Source organism: Plectrocnemia conspersa, unplaced genomic scaffold, assembly GCF_051122295.1.
Source record: "Plectrocnemia conspersa isolate PC_06_02 unplaced genomic scaffold, ASM5112229v1 ptg000002l, whole genome shotgun sequence".
Taxonomy (NCBI): Eukaryota; Metazoa; Arthropoda; class Insecta; order Trichoptera; family Polycentropodidae; genus Plectrocnemia; species Plectrocnemia conspersa.
The window spans coordinates 8512640-8537863 of NW_028277166.1; the positions used below are offsets into that span (position 1 = coordinate 8512640).

A 25224-nucleotide genomic window follows, 5' to 3' on the forward strand; every position below is an offset into this window, starting at 1 on the left:
ACTAATATTTTTGCACTTAAGATGCAAAGTAAAATATGTAAGTATGAATTAACAATGACAGGTAAATCGATATTAAACTTTTATTTTCTATTCAAAAAAATATAATAAAAATACTACAAAATATATATTTGAAGAATATAGCTATTTTATAATATTTTATAAAATACATGTAATAAAAAAAATATATACTGAAAGGGAAAAGTCAATGCGATACATTGATAACGTTACATTTTTACATGGATTGCAATATGCTAACTAAAAAAATAATTAAAATTAATACTTGCTATTTACAACACATATTTTATATATTATAATTATTATGCGTTTAAAAAGGGTTATTTAAGAGACCAAAAATATAGAAAAAACAACTATTTTCAACTATGTTAATCGATGGTTTAAGTATAAATTATCTAACAAAATTTCTAGATAAAAAATAACCTAATCTGAAAAATAATAATTCTTAAGAAAGTAGACTGTTAGTAGACCTAATATATTTAATACATGATACCGTGAATAAACCGTATATAAATAAATATATATTTAAACTCCTCAACTCAATAATATAGCCCATTTATTTCATTACAAAAACCGGCTATCTTCTTTAATAATAAATTCAGCAGGTTCAAAGGGTTCGTTTGTCAAGTTAAACTGAATTTCCATGTCCCTGGATATCAATTCAAATTTCGGTTAAGTGCCATAATTATAATATAAACAAAAAGGAAATTATGCAGTAGACAATTTTCTTTAGATATAATATAATAAATATTATAATAAAATAATATTATTGATATGCTTTATACATAATAATATAAAATTTTTATGATTTGTATTTCGCGGGTATAAATAAATAACATCTTCACCAATTGATTTTGCATTAGAAGATGTTCAATCATAAATATAATACGTATATATTACCATTCTGTACCTAAAGGCCTAATGTGTTTGCATATCATAAATTGATTTTGCATTATTGTGAGTTAAATTTTAAATAAAATACGTATCGTATTACCCAATCGATTTATAATATCCTAATGTGTTTGCACATCGCAATGTGCCCCATCAAGTATGTAATAGGCAATCACTGGTCCAGTTAAGCTTAACTTTAGCTTCTAGGATAATATCGATCAAGTTGAAATATATATGCCAATGTAAATTAAATTGCTGATTGTTCTCAGTTACAAGAAAATTAGATTACTGCCACGCTTCGAAGATTTAATCTTAGTTGGGTCCAACACCAGGTAAAGTTAAACTCAAGTTTTAGGTCGAAAGGGAGAAATTTTATTATTAAATTATACAACCCTTGCACAAAATCGTCCTTTCAAGTTTTGCGCTAGCACGTCGTCTATTAGTTGAGAAGTGCATTTAATAACCGTCTTAATATTATGATGTCACTTACAGAGTGTTTCATGTAAATATAATATAAAAATAAAGTAGTGGAACATCACGATATTCATCCAAGAAATTTGAAAAATCTATGAATACATAATCTGTAAAGATCAATGAGAATTATTATATAATTATGTAATAATTACTAATTTTAATCTACCAGATATAATAATAAAACTAGAGATCCTCAAACTTTGGTCTTTCAGGGATTAATCACCGAATTAAGTCGTTTTAATATTTGCATTAATTGACTACCAAAATCAATTATCCAGTCAATTAATGCAAATATAGCACATTAATTCATAATAAATTAATATATATTAAAGTAATTCTAGTACAGCAGTGGATATTGCCCATTAAAAAAAATCATGGGACACTCTGTACACACGTATGTACTAATTTACACACACACGACCTAGCGTACGTTATTATACATGACGTAACATTTTAATTAATATGTAATATTCAGTGCTTATATTAAACTTGACTTTTAAATTTTTTTTAAAAACACAAGTTTGTAAATATCGTTAAATATTTATTTGCGTATTAAATAATATAATTGATATATTAAAATATTATGCGGTAAGATTTTTATAAAAAATGGGTTTAGGCTGTGTAATATGATAGTATAAAACATTTTTTTACGTATGCTGTTATAAATGGTTATATTTTGATACACTTCAACACGGTGATAAATTGACATACATTTTGGGTTGAATGTGTATCTATCGCTCATATAGATATATTTTTTTTTTCTCTTTATATAATATATATGCATATACAATATAAATAAAAAATTGCTTGCTCGTTTCAGTGCTTTATAATGGAAACAAAGCTTTGCACTTTTATAATGAAACTGGCTATTGTGCAGTTTTTATGGTAGTTTAATAAAAGCTAAATGATAAACAAATTGTTACTATAAATATAGTTATTAAAAAATAGACATTTCGAATTCTTTAAATTATAATTACACAAGTTTAAAAATTTAATGTACAATATTATGCAAGTACATTATATTATTTATATTATACATGATAATAATGTTTTTGCAACAAAAAATCATTTTTTTAATGAACCTGGAAGATTATGTTTTTTTAATATCAAATATATAAACTAAATTAGGTATTGATATATATATATATAAAATATTTTTTGCAGCCTTTTTATATTATTTTTGAAAATTTATTAATGTAATCTAGAGCGCAAAGTTTAGTTTTATATATTTATCCAATTGTCAGAGTAAGAATTGAAACGTTAAGAACCATAGATTTTAACAGTAAGTTTAATAAAATTAATTAAATTCAAAGTCTTAAAAATGGTTTAGTTAACACAAAAAATATGTATTGAAACAACAAAAGATTAAATTATATTTTGAGAATTTTGTTTTTAATTAAACATTATTGAAAATATACCCGGCTTTATATAATAAAGTGCTAATTAATTATACTTGATTGTTTTGTACCCGTTGAAAAATCAACAACTCAAGATATACTTTTTTATGATCAAAATCAATTTTAGAAACAGCAACTGTAAATATTATTTTAAAAATTTATAAAATCTATATAAAATAATTAAAAATATTATTGTGCGAGGTCCATAAAAAAACGTGCTAAAAGCGCCATAAACAAATGCCACTAGTCTTTACGATACGGTGGCAAATTATTAGGTATTTGTTATGCCTAACAAACGACATAAAAAATATTTGCTAAAAGTATTTCTAAATTCATCACAAATACAAATCTAACCATCATGCCTTGACAAGTTTCTCCAATGCGTCATTATGATTTTTATGCAAAAATTACTTTTATTTAACACTTTATACACATACGTATATATATTATATTTAAAAATCCATAAGAAATGTTAAAATTATATTAATAAATATTTTTTTAAATATTACATAATTTATAGAAGCACTATTTTACATAAATTGCTTAGCTTTTCATTTTTTAACAAGCTCGTTAAAAATTTGGATGACTTGTGTATGAGGAGCGTTCTTAACACCACCCGTCATATTGACGTGTTTCTGATTTATATTCCGATTTGATTTGTATCAAGGTCATGTCAGATGGTCAAGAATTATAAAGCATTGCCATATTATAGACACCACTCTTTAGCAACTTCATAAAATACTTCATTGAACAGACAGAATTAATATCTTAACACTCTTTAACAATAAGAAGCAATTCGATTCACTGAGATTCCAAACATTGAAGCCATATTTAAGGACGTTATAAATTATCATAACGTATAGAACGGAAACACTTTCATCGAAACTCGCTTCCGCTAACACACAGTTTTTTCTTCCGCTAACACACAGTCACTTTCATTCAAAACTGCACCAAGAATCTGGTCTTCTAACTGGGAACACGCGAGAATTCAAATGGGCTCAAAACCATGTGGAACTACGCCGACCATCGTCAGAGATAAAATAGACTGAGAAAGCATCCGCTTCCCTCTTCAAATCAAGATTGCTTCACCTACGTCGTACAGAATCCAGAGTTTAACTCGATTTTCGGATAAGATTGGCGGTTTCAGGTGCAACGCGTATATATAGAAAATATTTTTCAAACTGTACTTGGACTGACTTAAAATAAGTTATAAAGAATTTACTCTGTTTTATATAAAATGAAAATGAAAAACTTAGGTTAAAACAATATAAATTATGTTTATGATATATTTTTTTCATTTTTAATTTAATTAGAGCTGTGAGAAGCATACATACAGCTTTATCAAAGTTTATGAATAATTACACTTCACCACTTCAATATCATACTAGCTACTTCTCTATGTCTCGTAATATGGTTTGGGTCAGTTGTTAATTAATCAAGTCTATAACCATGAAAAAATTTTGTACGATTTATTTATAATATACTACTTATATGTTTTTGAAAATAAATAAATCACTTTATTAATAAACTTGTCTACCAAAGGTGCTAGTTTCAAGGATTAACCATTTGGTATAATACGTATACATGTGTGTATAAAGTAGACACTATGCCCATATTATACAACAAGGCTTTGGTATAACCATGTCACGGTTTATGACATCGGCTCTGATTGCATATTTTACCCAGCAAAATGCATTACTCTCGTAACATGCGGGTTTTCCGAGCTTCACAAAGCTCCTGTGTCCGACACAAGTTGAATTCATAATTTCGTTTACATCCATTCTCGATATTTGCACTGTTGGGACACGACTTGCGACGTAGCTTGCGGCACTGAGCTTAAGCACACATGCCTCCAGATATTAAGGGATTATTAGTGGTAGCTTTGAGATAGACGCTAGCATCTGGGCATGAAGTGGCTCTCCCGACTAATTAAAATATTTCAGTTAAATCTTTGCAGAGATGTATAAGTACTTAAGTCACTGTGTTAATATTCAATTAGATTTCAATTATGGCGGTGATTAAGGAGATTGAAATACAAATTATTTCAATACTATAGATACGCTCAGTGATTTTGTTTGAATATGGCGGAACAAAGAATTGGCATTGCATTTTCCATTAAAAATTAAAAAAGTGCAGTGAGGTGCAAATACTATATGAGGCTTTTAACATTGATTGTTTATTTATAGGAACGCGAAAACGGCAAATATTGAAGAAAAAAGCAGAATTGAAGGCCTCAAACATTACAGATAAATATGTAAAAATATTAGGGACATTGTACTAAGTTATAGTTTAACTATGATACTATTAGTTAGATTGCCGTAATTATCGTTTTTTATCGTACGGTATATTCAAAGCAATTTTTAGTGACATTTAAGGCATAAAACGAATAACAGCTAAAGTTGTTTAATATTTAATAATATTTAAGAGAAACAGTATTCGCAAAGAATATACTGCGCAATTGTTTGAATAAAGCTGCTGATAACCCAAATTTACTCTAATGCGTTATAACAGATTAAACAAATTATTAATGTGTGGTTATTATATTTTTTATTTTTTATTACATATCTGACCATTACGTCTTGGAAAAAAACAGTTTTTCTAATGTATAATCATGGCCATAATATAAACAATAATATGTTAAGAATAATAACTGTAGATATATATTTTTTCCAACTCTTCATAGCTAAAATCAAAACTATATATTTGTGTTACTTACCGCAACAGGTAAGAAAAAGGGACGCGATCGCGACTCTCTAGGTCACTCTAAAATTCGCAGCTGAAAGTCGCGAGCATTGTTGAGTTGTCGACACCGCCCAATAACAACTATAAAAAATGCTTCATTGAGTAGTAGACGCTACACTGAGAATGCAATGAATATCTCAACGTTCCTAGCAAAAAGACAGTAGGATACAAACATGGATACGACCCGTACTACATTTTAAAGAGATATCTTGGATTTTTTCAATTTTTTTTTGACAATAAGAAGTACTTTGCTTCACTTATATTCCAGAAAATATATCCATATTCTAAGCGTATCGTAAAAAATGAAAATAACAATAAATTATCAAAGTGTCATGCGCTCCGCATAACGAATCCGAGCATTATCGACACCTTATCGCAAACTTAGGCGATGTGCATACAAAATATTCAACCCTGTTCGAAGTCATCGATCAAAGTATTTTTGCTTAGACCACTTCCGCTTAAACTGTAAGACAACTTGTTCGAAAATTGATGAAAGGTAAAAAGAGCAGAGGACTTTGATCAAATCTATGTGGTACTCTAGAATGAGCGAAATACTCATCGGAGCGACAAATGCTATAGCTCACATACTGGCGGTGGCGAAATGAAAAAAAGTTGCTAAACTTAAATAAGTTGATTTATCTCAGTGGTATGGCCCTAAAGAGTCAAATAAAAAAAGTACGTCAAGTCCAATCGAATATCAATTGTTAACTAGCAACCTTTGGACTTTGCACCACAATAACACACAGGCTTACACTTAATTACTATTTTGTAAATTTATGAAAAAAAATCACACTATTTTATATTATATAAATTAAAATATAATATAAAAGAAAAACATATAAATAAATATAATACAAAAATGTATATTATATAAGTAAATATAATTCAAAGCTTACTTCTACAGATTATCCAGGCGGTATTACAAAATTATATAAATTCACGCCTCCGTAAAATATCCTCTTAGCCATTCTTCGTTTCTCATAACTACACCTAGGTAGCTACTCATAAATCTATATTTTTATAATTAAACCTGTATACATTTGTATGTATTATTTAAAGTTGGTAAAAATAATCTGTTAATATATTTTTTTTCAACTTATATTTATAAACCTACAAAGAAACACTTTTATAATCAACGTCTTACTTTTTTAATACTACTCCCGTTTTTCTACTTCAAAATAAAAACCTTTTCCACGCGGCATTCAATTTCGGCTTTTCCGTAACGTGAGGACTATTTTATTGTCTTTAAGTATTTTATTTTAAATGCTCATTATAATCAAAATATACATTTCACTGTTTAAAAAATATTAAATTACGATGAAAAAGATCTATACAATCAAAATAAATCTGTTAACAAACTCTTCCGATCGTATTATAAGTAATATGATACAAATAAAAGTATCAATATTTGAATTATTCGGTGAATGCGCTAGTGCCATATTCACATGTGAATATAGACTCACATACGCACACGTACCCAAAATACGTAGGTTTGGCACTAACCGATATAAGTAATTATTATTTATTTCAATACGCTTTTAGATTATTTCCTGTGCCTGAAAGAATCGGCAACTTTTTTTGATACTACATAAAAAAATAATTTAATTTAACATAAATAAAAATAATACGGATTAACGAGTTACACAAGGCTAATACCTATCTCTACAGATTTTATATGTTTTGCAGTTCCTAGGATGTTCCTAGAAAGCAGCATTGGATAGGTGACACGTATCTATAGAGTTTCATATTTTTGAAATACGGTTAACGTTCGCATCGACAAAATATACTTTTCACAATAAATCAATTTTTCTTGTTGTGATATTTTTAATTATATTATTTTTGTATTTTATCATATTTATCTAAAAAAAAAACAGAAAATCTTATGTAGTAAATATACTTAGATAATATACTTTTTTTAAGTATGATATATTGATATCTGTTTAAAAAAATAAATAGTCAATACTCACGTATGTTGATAACAACATATTTTCGAAAAGAGAGAAACATTATTAAATTTTGTAAATATATTTGCTAGATAGCCAACTTGACTCAACCACGAAACATTTTTAAAGCCGGTGATACGTGATATTTTAATTTGGATTTGCTATGCACTTTTTTATTCAAAAAGGATATCATTAAATGGGTGCAGTGTAAAGCACCTTAATTTCTCACAGAATAAGCTGTTGTGACAGATAAATAATCTATGTTCAGACATAGGCACAATTCAAAAACTTTATCTGAGGAACATTTATTGAAAGCCTGTGCTCTAAAAGAGGTTTTCAAGATAGATTTGCTCTATAAATATTATTTTTGTCTGAGAGCAGTTACAGATGTTTTGATATATAAACGTAAAATATATTTGATAATTTTTCAATAGTATTCAATGATATATGCTTCAGCTTAATTTCAAAATTTTGATACCAATTTGATACAACGATTTTTATTTTACAACTCTGTATAAAAAAAACAAACTGCAACTCTGCAGTTCATTTGCTTTCAATGCATAATATTATACTTGAGCCAAGTAAATTTGTGTTTAATTTGTAACACGAAACCGATTGGACCCCTCGTTAAAATTAAAGCTAGAGCTTATTCATCAAATTTAATTACATTATCGAATACGATGTTACCAACAAAAAGTTATATATAATATATTTAAAAAATAATAACTAAATTGCTAAGCTTTACTTATAAATTAAATTATGATATCATAATAGAAAATATGCATGATTTAAATTCGCAACAACGTATATATTATTATATACAAATATAAATTAAAAGATTTACTATACTATAAACTAATTTTAACCAAACATCAAACGTATATAAGCTGTGGTAAAATTAAACCTGTTTATATTGAAGTTATTTGGCATTAATTGCGATATAAAAAACACGTGTACGTTTTTTATTAAAATTAATATATAAAAAAATATTAGTACAACTACAATAATTATTTCTATGAAACCTCACCATTAGTAATATCGTATTATTGACAATCGAATTATTTTTTTATGTGTGCCCCAGCGGTTATTCGCATTTTCATTTATTCCACTGTCAAACAGCAAAATTTTATGTTCATTCAAATATTCCACCCCATTCTTTACGTTTCATCTCCCCATGTCATTGTGGTTGACAATCCATCTACCCCCATTATGCGAATCCTATACCGTGGGAGAATCTCAAAGACCGGCATTAAAAAAATATTTTCTATTTCAATGTACATATGTATGTATGTACTATATAAAGCAAAGTATTTTTTTATGTAAATATATCGGTTAGTGTAAGGGCTGGCAACCTTTCAGTCTCGTGGGTCATATTTGTCTTTCAGTTTTAATTAGCGGGTCGGTCTGCAATCAACTATTGTGTTATTTATTTCGTATGAATGTATATTTTCAGTACCTACAGATTGACGTCAATGCATAAAGAAAATAATACAGTTATGTCGTTTATGGTTGGGCAAAAGTCGCTTTATATACATATAATATATAATATAAGTATATGTTCTTAATATTTCATTGTAAAATTTAATCCTAATTGCTCTATTATTAAAAATTTAACGATTCTGTTATATTTAAAATAGTATTATATTGAAAGAATTATATTTAAAAATTCACTTTTAATAAAATAAATTTAGCATATAATAGTTTTAGTTTAAGATGGATAAGTAATAAAGTCAGACGAGATAAAAAAATTTAACTCCTGAAAAATTTCTTTATTATATATACGTCTTTATTTATTAGTCACCATTCAATCTCTCTAGAAAACGCTTCTCATATTTCTCAGAATATCATTCAAGTGGAGTTCTATGTTAAGGGAATTCAATATATCGTGACAAGTTATAAATCGAAAAAAAAAACATTTTATACTGCTTTAGCAACGAGAGAAATTTTTGACTAAATAAGAATGGCCTTGACTTTTTTTCGTAAATTTAGCACATGAATCTTGCATGATTTTCACCCTATCTGTAATATTTAAAGCTTTACAGAAATAATATTATTTTATTTAAGTGCATATCATCGGTCATAAAAATATTTTTTTTGAGCAAGGTTCTTTACAGACAAACCCTCAAAAAAAGTCATTAGTCATAAATAAATGTACTTTTTAAAGAACATTACCATATACAATTTTGATCTAAAGTTATAACACTAAATTTTTAATAAAGTTTACATATATTTTATAACGTTATCAAATAACTGTTGATTTGATTGCTTATGAATATTTTTCCCTTGCGAGAATTCCCTTTCGGTCTTGATTAGAATTCTCACAGTTTATTAAGTGAAGTTTATTTGCCAAACTATGTAATGATATAATTTTATTATATAAAACAATATGTTTGATTTGGTAAATATCACAAAGCATGAGCTAGAGCATTTTAGCAAAAAAACTAGAGGTTAGAAAGTATAATCCATTAGATAACTCAAGTAAAAAAAATTATATGATATGTTAAAAAGATTTTAAGATGGTAACAATGTATGCTAAAAATAAAATAGTCACTGTCTTTTAATTACAAATATATTTTATATATATAGGGAATATTTTATCGAATTTAAATTTCTTATTTTAATTATGTATGTATGCTTTATATAAAGTACGAAGTGTGACATCACAAGCTATGGCGTTTTTTTCACTATCAAGTATTGAGAAGATTGCAGATTGGTAAATAATTGACAAAAGCCCATTTTCACAACTAATTTAATTATTATCGTAATGATAAAAAATCAGCAATTGTTTTAATATATTTTTATGTCCTCACTTCATTAATAAAAAATTAAAAGTACAGTTCAACAAACATGTGTTTATTTATAAACATAAAAAAATAGCAGTAAATAAAATATTAATCTTGCAGCTTTTCAAAGCATGAAAGATTTTGAGTATTGTAAACTACAAACTACAAATTGTCGATTTCTCAATAAAGCTACAAAAAATCTAGTAATCTAAATATTTAAAATTAGCTTCGAAACCCATGTTGTTTATAAACGAAAAGTAAATTATAGTAATAAAATATGTAACTATGTAAATTGGGTAATAGTTTAGCTGATCCTGATAATAAAAATAGTAATCTGCAGTTATGTAAATTGTTTTTATTCATTAATATACGTTAAAAAATACAAAATTACTGAAAAAATAATAATAAACATACCAGCTGTTACAAATCTCCCAAACTTAAATTACTTAAATTTTTAATATACATATATTCGAAAATATTTTGTATTACTAATTATGAATTTTTAATTTGCAAAAATATTGTCGGTTTATTAATTGAACCACTTCTCTATTCAAAATTAAAAGGAATAACTATTAATAGTAATCATAATAAGGCTAATTCTAAATGGGACACCGTGGAAAATCTATTAACGGATTAAGTCACAAGGTACGCGTCTTAAATCATGAGATTAAAATACACGCCGACTTGATACGAAATAACCCGTGCAATCAGGTTCATCCTCAAAACCACCGTTTCTGACCTGCCTCAGCGGCTAATGCCAATATGTTTTATAAATATCATGTCATCCTTTTGTGATTATTCGTCCTATCAAAAAAGGAGCGGATAACAAAATCTACTATTGATAAGTCCACTCATCACTTCACCTCGGATAGTCTGAGCACTACCTCTCAAAAATTTTCTTTAATACTACTAGCATCTAAATTTGAACATGATATCTGAGACCAGCGAAAATCGCAGAAGCCGCCGCTTCTCTCTTCGCATCCAGAGCGAACTTACTTCGTAACAAATAAAATAACAATAATCTTTGTCTTAATAAAATAAGCCCATTGACTAAGAGGTCAGGAACATATAAAATTATAATCAATACCCACGAATTTTAGGTTGCCTGTGCTTGGGTTAGTGTAACAGTCAATAAAAAAAATTGACACTGACAGTCACGCGAATATTTTCGGCAAAAACCGATGACGCGGTTTTCGACGAAACGATTATAAACACGCAAAAAGCTATTTAGGTTTTTGTTTTATGTGTGTTAGATATTATTTTTGAAGTCATAAAGTAATAAAGCAATGGCTTTGAGCTCATATTATACGATTATTATGGTTTTTAAACATTTTATTACCAACATATTTCATAATATATGAGTTAACATGCAGTACATTATGTACTCTATATACATAATATACGAGTATACATATTCTGTTTTTAGTTTTAATAGTAAGTATAACAAAGTATAACTTAGTTAAAATAAATCATTTAAAATTAATTGTAGTAACTCTAATTTACACATACTACATTATTTCATGTAATATTTTCTTAAGAAATTTATTAACAAATAATTAATTGAATAGAAAATAGAAAATAGAACAGTTTTAATCGTCCACTCTCTTTGTAACTTCAGTTCAGAATTTTTAATGTGTAAATGTCATTTTAATAAGCCTGATTATTGTAATAAACATTTTAATTAGCATTTGTATTTTTAACCATAATATTTAAATGAAAATAAAATCTAAATATTGATGGTTAGGTTAGATTATATTTTAAATATGTACATAGGTGAATAACGTAATATGTAAAACTGTTCAATCTACCGTAAATAATAAAAAAAAAGACCAAAGAATTGCTGTTATATACAAATCGTCTCATATTTATTTTGGCGATGGTTACACCTTTCAAACATATGGCATACAAAATGACGTATTAATGATTAAAAGGTATCATAAATTGTTCGGGTTAGAGAGATATTAATATTTATTTTGGCAATGGTTATACCTTTGAAATATATGGTAAATATTAAAAATTGCGTTTTAAAGAATAGTCAAATTTAATTTGATTATAATACATTTTGATACAATAAAACTATTTTACTTTTATGTATACTCAATATTAATAACACAAAGTAAATGTCAATAAAGTTTTGTTAGCAATCTATCACTACATATACTCGTATATTATGTATATCAACTATACATACATAAAATATGCATAAGCTTAGCTTTTGTTACAACTTCTCACTTGTGTATTTTACACATTGACAAATATTAAACAACGTAAAGGTATATTATACAGTTGACTTTGAATTAATTAATAAAATATATTTTTAATTATTACTTTAGCTATTTGTTCAAAATACAGAATTTTATTCCAAAACTAGATTTATTCCCAATTGGGTAGCATGACGGTTGATGTTATATTAATTAACTTATTAAAATATCTGTTATCGAGTTTCGGTCAAATGTCAAGCTATAATTCAACTTGAAATTGAAATATTGATATTTGTACAACTATTTCCGTCAAACACCAGGATAAAATATATAATTAAGAGTTGGAAAACCTCTGTAGGCCACTGGTATCGACATGTCATGTTAAGTTTGCACGAAGCGGGAGGTCCAGTTAACAGAATTAACTTGTCTACAACTCCAGTAGATAAGAGATGACTCTCAACACACTTGCCGACTACGGTCACTTATTGCTTTAATTCACTTTTAATTCCCGTGAGACTTTTATAAAAGACTAAGATTTATAAAACTACTATTGAAAATATATTTTAATATATAACATTAATACCACTCTTTGTATTTGGTAACGTGTCTGGTTAAAAATGTCTCTATTCGATATCATTCTGGAAGTTTCAATATATTTGAAGTAATCCCCATAAGCCATTCTCAAACTTAAATTGGATTTAAACACATATGATTTTTTTCTGCGGTCAAAAATTTGACATGATGGTATATATTATTTTTTTTATTAAAAATATAATTATTTACCATATATGTATGTACATAAATTTATCTATCAACCAAAAAAGATAAGGGTTACTTATTCGCATCATAGCAAAATAAAATAAATATACCTTTATATTGTATAAAATAAGAAAAAAGTCAGAGCACACGGGGAATGCGGTGACTTAAAACGGCATATGAAATTATACGAAAACCTTAGGGATTCCAATGCGATTCAAAGTGACTAAAACGGTTTTAAATATGTAGTTTCTAACAAGTCACACACACTATTTACCGAGAGAGATATCCAAAGACGCCTTCATGTAAAATGAATGGACTCCAGGACTTGGCTAATTTGCATTTTCAGTATTTTCGGCCAAAAACAAACACCCCCCGGGTCGTAAAACAATTATAAATTTACGATTTCTTCCTTCGGGCGAACGAGCGTCTTTTCTCTCCCAGTACGATTTTTAAATTCTTCATATAACGAGAAGCAGAAAAAAATAGACGCAGAGTAAAACATGTAAAAAATACCCTTATAAGTATTCTTGAGGGATAAAATAAGGATAAGGAATGTGGTGGGTGTACATCGTAGTGGTATTTAGTAATCTGTTATGAAGACAAAAATAATGCTAATTTGGGTAGTATTGGTTATATAAATCCATACAATACATATGTTGTTAATTTTTAAAGACACTTAAAAATATATTTTAAATAGTAATGATACAAAGCTATTTATAAAATATTACTTGGCCATTTTACCAGACATAAATCACAGCAACGTTGTGCTTGAAGTGTGATAAAGTATCCTTATCAATTTCTAATCCCTATAAATGCGAGGTTTTGAAAAGAGAAAATCCTGCTTAAAATTATTTTGAGCTTGATATGTTTTATGGTGATGACAATAATATCCTTATTGCAGAAATAAGTGAATAATTGAAAGACAGTAATTTTTAATTAAACCGTTTATGCGATACTATCCGTCTTTGTCCCACATAATTTAGTAGGTGCGCATGTAGACGAATGGTCAATTTATAATACGATTTTTTTTTAGCTTAGCACAATAATATTTATTATAATATCAAGTATTGCTCTAAACATAACCTTCTCACTTCTAGATTAAAAATATATGTATATACATGGCGACTGCATTAAAAATCAATTTAAAAAAGTTTAAAATATTTTTTTAAAACCTTATCTTTACTCTATGTTTACCGAAAAAGCCACACAGTCAAGACAAAATCGATGCAGTTAAAATTTAGATAACGCATGAGAAAAATATTAGGAGACGAGAAATGAAATGTGAAAATGCGCTCTTATCAATTGCATTTATAAAGGGCCTCACTCTGTGGATGCAGCCTAGAGACTGTCGTCTCAGTGGTTTTTAATGGGCGATGCCTTAAATAGGACCTGAATGGGAAAATTAAAAAGCTCAGCGTCAGGTCATCTGGGGTGGTATCATCAATGGGAGTGACCGGCCAAGGACGGAAGCTTGGTGAATAATGACCCAATGTAATATTGGCTTATTATAGGGTCTAACAAGCCAAGGACTAAAAAAAGCAGGTGTCCTTAGAGAAGAAAGTGCGCTGTCTTCTCTGTTCTCAACGACCCAAGATGAGAAGGCTGACAACTAAAGCCAAAAACAATTAACATATTACATGTCATTTTAAAAACTATATAACATTCATTTTTTTAAATATATACATTTATTTAAAAAACCACTCACCAAACACTCCAGACCTTGCTCCCTTCAACTTTCACTTATTCAGACAATTATATTTTATTTTTTAAATAATATATCCAATAAAAGCTAGAACATAAGCTCTCAAATAAGAATTGATACAAATGTAAAATTAAAACCTATGACTCTTTAAAGTTATATATAATAATTCTGTATTCTCGTCTGTGATACATACTTAGTATATCGCTGTTGATCTTATTTATATATTAAGAATGTAACAGATACGAAGATGAAAGCAGACACTAACATGATTTTAAAAAATCTATTCATGAACTATTATTATAAATGTGAAGAAACAGCTTCCGAAAACTCAACGTGTCTCACATTTTTCACACACATAGTATTTTTCATCAACCACGAAATATTTCGATATAACCTAATGCATTTTTTAATGTTCTTTCAAAATCAAACATGGTTACATCGCGTGTGTGACGTTCATTGTAGGATTCACCCCACATCGATCTATTTTCCACGCTAGTTTCCCTCGTACTTTGTATATATACATTTTATATCATGCGCCTCTGTAAAATGGGAATTCTGTGTAAATACGCTACCACCGTATCGAAAGCTTTAAAATATTAAATCATGAATAATTCAAACCCTCGATGCATTATTTACTTGGGTCAATTAAGTCGGGTGTTCAAAAACTCAAGCACTCGACAGTTCATAGTCTACAGTCGAATACTAACGAGCCTTAAAATTTTACAAATTTCTATAATTTACCAGAACCTGATATACACATGTATTATTAAATGAACATAATATTACAATAAATTTCCCAGATAATAATATATATCTAATATTTTTACAATTTCAATTCAAATAAATAATTGTATACACCAAAAAATAGTTTGTTATAAAATTGCTTATATTTAATTAATAATAATGAAGTAAAATATATATGATACGACAATATATGTCAATGATAAATCTCTCAATCCTATTATCAACCCATATTAAAACCATCTGTTTTCATAAAGAAATCCTTACAGCGCAATTATTGAATTCTGCGAAATTCCAGATTTGCCATGAAACGTGAGGCATGTATAACGCGGAAGATAAATACAAAATGCGACACGGGAAACGTTGAATTTACACGCATAGTTAAAATCCCCACGTAGTTTGTTTATTAAATTCGTTTCAGCAAATACGAACACAAATATAATAGCAAACATTCAGTATACGTAGCTAGAAGTAAATAAAGAAAATATTAATTACAATGTAAATGTTAAAGTGAGTTGATCAGATTTATTTGAGCGTAAAGAGAGTTGCTTTGGATACTTTTTTCTTTATAAGATTTTTTTATGGCGTGGTTCAGAATTGCTCGGTCGGAAATCGGTAATCTCCTCAATACCTTTCGTTGCGGTTTAATTTTTTGTTCTATCGTTCTTTTTTTTTAACGTATTATTGATCTGCAGATGCAGGCTGTCTGTATTTGATCTTGGAATAAAAGAGTTGTTAAAATAATATACATATATTTTCTTGTTTTGATGAAATACAATTACTAGTAAATAATTTTTAGTCACAAATATAGCAAGATATTTTATACATCAATTTAATATCTGCTGATATACAAAATATTTTAATTAAAATATCAATAAGGCAAAACACAGTTAAAAGTACTAATTTATTAACACAGTTAAAAGTATTAATAATACTAATTTAGTAAAAAAAGATCTTTTGGACAAATTTAATAAATCTACATCATTAAAATAAATATCCAATAAACTGTGTAAACATTTTAAATAAATGAGTAGTACTGAAGTATAAGATAAAACTAAAAATCTAATATTAAATTACAGAAATTCTTTGCTAAACATATTATTTGAATCAACTAATTTGTATTTTTTAGAGCAGTTGTTTTCTTTAATGAATTTCGTTAAATATTCAGAAAAAAATTTAGTTTGCAAATAAATAATCTAAGATTATCTGAGATTAAATAAATGTTATTAAATAAACAAAATCACATTCCCGTTAAAAAAATAAATTTTTTATTGTCTAAATAAATTATCTTGTTATATCTTATATATAATTGTTCTAAGCCGTCGTCGCTTCCGGACGCGCATAACTTTCAATGAAACATTCTCCGTTCAATTCTATACTCTGTAAATCGTATCGCTTTGTATTAACGGTGTGTAACAATACACGTAAACAAAGGAAATATATTTAATTATAATAATAAATAATAATAAAAATTAAAATTGAATTTGTTCCGATTGATTTTCGAGCCGCCGGTAATGCGTTCTGTTGTTTCGACCAATCAAAAATAAGCATTCAAATATTCAAATAGCGTCGACCAATGAAAAATAAGCATTCAAATTCAAATAGATAGTACCGTGACAACACTTTTAAATAATTATTATTTAATAATAAAATTTTGCTACGCGACAATAATTTTCATTAATTCGTCATTTGACTGAATAAAAATGAAATATATACATAATGTGTTGAGGATTAAAAGAATACATTGATTGAACTAGATAAACAATCATAAAATAATCTTCGTAATGAAATTTTCAAATTTTGAATTCCCGGCGACGGGCTCCGAGGTCTAAAAGTGAGTTTTTGCTTTTATAAATAATCGGATTGCAAATTAACTAGGTGTGTTATAACTATGAAAATTAAATATATTCATAATGTGTTTAGGATAAGAAGAATACATTGATTAAATTAGATAAACAATCATAAAACAATCTTTGTAATGAAATCTTCAAATTTTGAAATCCCGTCGCCGGGCTCCGAGGCCGAAAAGTGAGTTTTTCTTTTATATTACATAAACATTATCATTGCTTTCCGATTTAATACACATATACGTTAGAATTTAAGAATTTTAAATTAACCAGTTATGTTTTAAACATGAACGTGTAATATATCCTTAGTATGTGAGGATTGAAAGTTAATGTCGATCAAATCGGCGCTGTCGGACAGCTTATAAATGTGTAGTTTCTTGGATGTTATCTAATAAACGACATTTTACAATGATTATAAATATGTGATTGCATACCTGGAATAATCGATAGCCAAAATATCTAAGAGTGGGTTATTTTTAATTCCGATGTGGCAAAATATGTACAATTTTTGTTCTGTGCCATCATTCCTCTTTCTGAATAGCCAAATTTAAGATATTCAGTTACATCAAACTTATGTAGTATGTTCTTTATAAAAGATAATACTTGCTGACAGTGACTTCAACATGAGAAGATTAACTCTTTGTTTATATATACCAATTCTACGTTGTAGCCATATAGGTCATCAAATTGTTCCATCGTTGCTTCTGAAAAATAATTGAAAAACAATAAGACTCTTATCAAGAGTAAACATTGAACACATTATTACTACTAATATAATCCATAAATTAAATTTAAACGACAACCGAAGAACAAAATTGATGGATGTACTGTAGAGGATTAAACACGTAGATTGGCATCTCTTCATCTTCTACAAAATTGTCACAATATGTCATATATTTTTTATTATTACTAGCATGGTAATATGTTTAATTAACTTCGGTATGTATACCTTTAATTGCCAAATCACCGCTGTTTGTCTTTTAATATTAGATCCTGGAAAGTCAATAGTAATTTTGTTAGAATAACCGTGTTATATTATTCATTTATAACCAAACACTTACTGGCACACCCACAATTTATAGTTTTGTCTATAATTTCAAATGCTGTATCACTTGCATCATCTTCAATTGTCACTTTTTAAGAAAAGTGCCGCGATTATAACATATCTCGCAGCGGATGCAACGGGCACAGCGAGCGCGTGCCAGATGTGACAGCTGTCAGATGTAAGCAAATTTGGGAAATCCCGCGCTTGAGAACGAACTAAATTGATTTTAACGAACGAAATTGATTTTAACGATTTAAATTGTATAACATATATTAAAATATGTATAAAAATCATAAAATACTAAAAAAAATGTTTTTTAAAATATTTTTTTAGTTTATAGATTTAAAATATAATATAAATAATGTGGATATGTATTAGCTTCTCTATACAGAAAAAATATGTACCTAAATTTTGGCGAACGTTGGCAATTTAAAGTTTTAGTTTTTAGAGAATTTGTAAAACTTTGCTTTAAAAAATATTTTCAATAAAAAGAAGCAAAGTTTCAAAATAAGTACTATTCATTACCAACCAACTACTAAGCGCACAGTATTGCAAAAATCCTTCTTACTGACGCCTTTGAAAGTAAACTACACAAAAATGTATAACACTAATTTAAATATTTTTTAAATTATAATGTTTCAGAATAAAATTTCAAGATTTATTCAAAATATTTTTTTCAACATTAAAAATATTTTCTATTTTATTATGGATTTTAAATATTAATAATTTATTATAGATTTTAAATATCTTTAGTTTATTATTAATTTTAAATATAGTGAAAAATTTTTACACTCATTAATTATTAAAATATATAATGCTGCGCAGAAAAACATTTACTTTAAAAAAGATGTAAATCAAAATATTTTTTAATCAAAAAAGACAAAGGTTTCAAAATTATTAATATTTTTAAAGCGCACTTTTGGTCTAAAGTAACAGATTAGATGCTTGATATTTTTAGTTTATTGTTTCTTTCTAATTAGTAAATGTAAATAAAAACTGACTTTTAAATTTACACATAAAACATAGAAATATTTTTTTTAATTATAAAGTAACTTATGGTGTCACCAAAAAACTTTTTTGTTACGAAAATTTAAATTTATGATAAAATTGTGTTATGCAGCGTTAAAACTGACACTCAAACACCTAAAATACGCTAAAACACGATCAATTACTTATAATCACTCACATTGCACTAACTATATATGATCGATTGTGTTGTTGCGTTAGTAAGGTGTAACAAAATATTTTTTTCATATCAGTAATATTTTTGAGCGGATGTGTAACCGATGCTATTTATTATTATTATTTATTAAACTGTAAACCTACTTTTAAATGATACAAAATGTTACGTTTTAATATTATTTTTTATGTTGAAAACATTTTGATATTTTTAGTAAAGTTACAAACCTATTTTAAAAAATAATACAATGATATTTTTTTGTAACGAATACCGAAATAACGAAATTCCCAGTATAACGAATCTTGCTCCGAATTTAAGAATGACGTTATAACTTGAAAAAATATTTCTAAGAATTTAGTTCATCATTGACTTGGCGTGTGCCAGATGTGTTCAAAAGCGACATTACAGGTGTTTCGTTAACCCTCAAACTTTTTTTATAAAACATTTTTTTCACAAATTTTATTGTGTTTCATACATTTTCCTTAAACAAGAACAAAAAACGATCTGTCAACCTTATAAGAGGTTATTTTGATGCTGTAGTAATATAGTAATTAAAAATAAAATAAAAATATATCATCTTCCTTACATTCAATATAACGAATTTTCAGTACACCAAAATTTATTCATTGGTTTCGTGAGCTTAGCTGTATTGAAATTTCATAGTACAATTTTTAATTTATTATTATCTAGCCAAGTTTTAAACCTATTCATAAATGATATACAATATTTAGATTTATCATTAAATATCTAAGTTTCAATATAACGATAAAATCTAACGTTGTAAATCTAATAAATAATATAAAATGTTTTCTTCTGGAAATATTTAGTCAAGTTGTAAACCTATTTTCAAATGAATTGAAAATGTTAAGTAGTTTTTTATAGATTGAACTATTTTGTCTATCATTGAAAATCTTAAATAGTAATGTCCAATTTGAACCATTAAATTTTAAAAAATATTTTAAAAAATCAGAACGAAGCAAAAATTATATTTAAAACCCAAAAAGTTGAGGGTCCGGTATTCGCACACTCGCTAGCTATCGGTACCTCACGATAGTGAGGTACCGACAGCTAGTATGTGTTGATTGTTTTTATTAAGTAAAAAGTTAAAAGCATTTTTTATTTATTATTTAAATTTAATCCTTAAATCTGAAAAAAAATGTACACAATCCCTATATTTAACAAAATATCGACCACTAATAACCGCTACGTTTCAATTAACTTGTTCAAGGTAAATTTAACGGTAAAACTTTTATCCTATGTTCGTGCAAAGTAACAGCGTTTTAGTGACCTGGCTAAAAAAAATATAAGACTGTACCATTGCTGCATCAGGATAAAAAAAAACTAAAATAAAATATATTTTGAACGAAAAAATAAATTTAAAATTTTCACAATTTGTTCTAGAGTTAAAGAGTTTGTCTAAATTATTAATATTTCTTGTATTTTTTTCACCGACATATATGAGTTTATGGATTGATTCAATTCTGTTAAATATAAATTGTCCACATTTTCATCGACGTTAACTTCTGTATATCCATACAGGCAATTCCATAATACTTTTGCACAGTGTTTTATTGTGCTTTTGCTCGAATATGAGAAAATATCGTTGGCTTTCGGATAAGCTCCTATTTGTAGAAAATACAAGAGTGAAATTGCAGTCTTGTTTCGTCGCTCTTCTATACGAATTTAAATTTTTCCAGAAATTCAAGTGACTGTGCCGCATTATTATTTCATAAATTCTTACAAAATATTCCATCTGATATTCATATATTAAATTTATTTTCACTCATTATTTTTAACGCCGATTCAATCGATTCTGTGATCATTAAAATTTATTCTAAGACCCGTGCGTTTTCTTCTTGAATTAAGTCTGTCTCAATTTCTACCAGTGATTTATTTGTGGAATTCTTAATTTTTAAAAATCTTTTGATCATTGGAATTAGGGAATTCTATCGCGTTTCACAGAATGCTTTTAAACACAATGTTTCTCTCTCTTGGTCTTTAACATTTTTATGTAAATTTGATTTATATTTTGTTTCATCCAATACTTTTTTTTATAGCTGGATGAATCTCGCAAGCTGCAAATAAATCTGTCACAAAATTAATATTTCCAGTATCATGAAACACATTTTTGAAATACTATGATTAATATTTCACATATAAATACTCGAACTTCTCGACGAAATGATTCGAGTAATAGAGTACTAGAAAACATGATAAAAACTGCGTATACTCGTGTTGAGATCCCTTGGTATTTCACATTTATAAAGATACATTGGGGCTAACTGTGTGAAACACCTGCAAGTCCATTAGCGTACATTGACAAATCTAAAGCATAACCTTTACAAAAGCTTATATTTAAATGAGCATGAAAAAGAAAACTTTTTAACCATTTAGAGCGTCATAAATCTATATATTAGTTTTATGCTCAGACAAGATTTTTTTAATTCGGCTGATGCAGACCGTGCGTTCCAATAGGCGGTATCGGCAGTATCCAATCAAATTAAAAGTACCACGATAGCTATTTGAGACCATCTGCAAGTGTTTTTATATCTAAAACAACAGGTCGGTAAGTTGCCAGATCTCACACTTGATACAGTGTTAATATATAACTCTAAAACATATAAAGACATGCAAAACAACATGCAGAATGATTTGATCCATATTAATGAATGGATGAGACTAAACAAATTAACAATTAATGAAAAAAAAACAAATTATATGATATTTAATGATGATGTTAACATTTCTCTTAATGTAAATAACTCTCTAATTAAAAAAAGTGATAATATAAGATTCTTAGGTCTGCTGTTAGATAAAAATTTAAATTTTTATAATCATATTGATTATATAATAAAAAAAATTTTACCAATGTCAAAAATTTTATACAGGTTTCAAAATATTTTATCATATAAAACTAGATTAAGCATTTATTTTTCACACATTCATAGTCATCTAACATATATGTCTTGCGTCTGGGGGTTTACAAGTAAGTTCAAAATAAAATCACTTCAGGTGATTCAAAATAGTGCCATAAAAAATTTATTGAATTTACCGTTTGACACTCACACTAAAGACATATATATAAAAACAAAAAGTTTACCTATAACTATCCTTCCAAAATATGAATTAATAATTATAACAAAAAAAATGTTAGAGGGAAAATCAATTATAAATACAAAATTTAATATTAGAAAAGAATTACACAAATATGAAATTAGATCTGCATATGATCTACACATCCCTCAACCATTTTCTGTAAAGTTTGGAACAAATTCTCTAAAATATATAGCTTTCAAAACATATAATGATTTACCAGCATCAATCAAAAATAACTTTAAAGAAATTAAAAATTATTTTTTAAAAAAATTCATAGAACTTTAAAAAAAAAAAAAAAAAAAAAAAAATGTATATATATGTTTATTGTTTGTACATTTATATGTATATATGCATATGTATGGATGTATGTATATGTGTATGTAGACATGAAACTGTAAACTAAATGTAACCGTAGAATGAGTAATCTTATACTCATGCGGAATTATGTTAATAAATTAAAAAAAAAAAAAAAAAAAAAAAAATATTTAAATAACAGGTTGTAACTTTATTTAAAACAGTAATAAAATAGGCTAATACAACTACACCCTTAGATCATTATAATTAATTGAAGCAGAAAAAAGTGGGCAAAAACTAATCCTACATTAGGCTGGCTATGTGTATAAAAACAAATACAGTGCGCTCAAATTAACTTTGGTTCAAGACTCGCTTCCGACAATATCATAAAAAACTTCAATCGATCTCTTCAAAGTTGACTCCCTAAATTTGCATAAACATGTACAAGGTAGAGTTGTCGATCATTGACAGGCGGAGAAGATCGAGAAAGCCGCCGCATAGTTTGACCCAGTTTAGAGACCACTGAATCCTTTGGACTTTGAAGCAGATATGAGAACTTCATGTATACTCAAACAATGTGCGTGAACATGATTGAAATCGTTGCACAATGGCAATGATGAACAAAATACTATGTCTTATTATAATAAAGACTAACATAGCCTATCAATAATATTTTAAATAAATATTGTACATGGCATTCATGCAGTGCGACACTTAAAAATCTTTCGCTCTAGTAGAACTTTGAAGACGTTTGCCAAAATCTCGACTGGCCAAAATTTCGATCGGAAATCAACAAATTCGCAAATACAGCTCAATCTTATTAATCTCCCAGTCCCGGGTGAATGTGACCGATTTCCGGGGCAAGCGATTGTTTCGGTTTTCGTGTCTGGCACTGTGCCTGACCAGTCGCCGTAATCAAACTGGGAATAGTTCCTATTCGACTGCCGTGACGTCGCGTCTGACGTCACGGGCGCGTGTGTACGAGTGCGTGCCAAGCGGCGCGTTTGTACTACAGGTGCACGGCACCGTTTTCGACTTGCGCAATATACGCGTAAGTTAGTGTATTTTTACCTGCAGCTGGCGCCGCTTGTGCATGCTGTGCTTTTGTGCGTTGCTATTTTCAGAGGGCTTTTGTCTGAGACGTAACGAATTGCCGTCACGGAAGTGGTTGCATCACACTTATTAAAATGAAACACACTTGAGTGACGTCAAATTAAAAATATGTCTTGGTTTCATAAGTCAGCTGAAAGGTGTTGAAATTTTACACGAGTGATTTTAATTTATAAAGATACTACACTGGGTGTCATGAACTATTCTTCGATTCTAGTCTGGTAATATTTACATACATTTCGATCTCACAATTCCCCAACCAGTCAATGAAAATAATGTATACTTATGGATTTGCCTAAAAAATATAAGGTCTTTCATTATCATGAAGCAATATTGCTCTAAGTCTGTTTACCAACGTAAGAAGTTTTATTGATATATTTTTTTGAATGGCTTCAATTTCCTTTCAAAATTATTCCAGTGTAATAGTCTCGCCTGGCTTAAAAATGAATCGATAAATAATTATATCTAAATACCACCATACTGTCACCAAAATTTTTTTCGGGTAAAATTCGATTTCGGAACATGTGTCGAAACATATTTGCCATCTAATCACTGTTCTGATCTCATCTGGTTATTGTAAAGAATCCATTAATCATCGGAGGTAATTAGTATTTCTTCTCGAAAATTATTTCTCGAGAAAAATGTCAAATCGACAATTCTCACTTTATAAAACATTTTTTATTATATATGAAAATTAAATTTTACGAATATTTTTAAAAGGTTAACAACTACTGCCTTTTTAATAACGCTGTATAGGTAAAGTCTGGTTCATGTTAAATATGCATACTTCATGAAAGGGTCTGGAAATCATAAAAAATGTTTACAAATTTTGAACACACGAACTCGCTTAATAACATAAGACACTCAGTTATGAAATTTTTCCCAATGTGTTTGTGCCAGATGCTTAAAAATTTGCATACTTTCTCGGAAGATCAATAGTATTTGAATGACCAACAATTTTTTACGATTTTTTGCTACTCTAACCGGCCGGCGGTTTTATCTTT

General features: G+C 27.8%; 1 protein-coding gene and 1 long non-coding RNA gene across 3 annotated transcripts in view; both read right to left on the minus strand.

Moving 5' to 3' along the window:
• The window catches only part of Rgk3 (Rad, Gem/Kir family member 3), a 95548-nt gene that overhangs the window by 16360 nt on the left and 53964 nt on the right, over window positions 1–25224 (minus strand). The gene's annotated exons all lie outside the window — the stretch shown is intronic.
• Window positions 16950–19333, minus strand: LOC148237542 (uncharacterized). Of its 2 annotated transcripts, none has more exons than XR_015812702.1 (3): window positions 18569–19333; window positions 18445–18488; window positions 16950–18363 (listed from the first exon to the last, which is right to left on the minus strand). It is a non-coding gene; the product is annotated as an uncharacterized LOC148237542 (long non-coding RNA). The 2 variants fall into 2 exon arrangements; XR_015812701.1 differs by having other exon boundaries at window positions 18557–19333.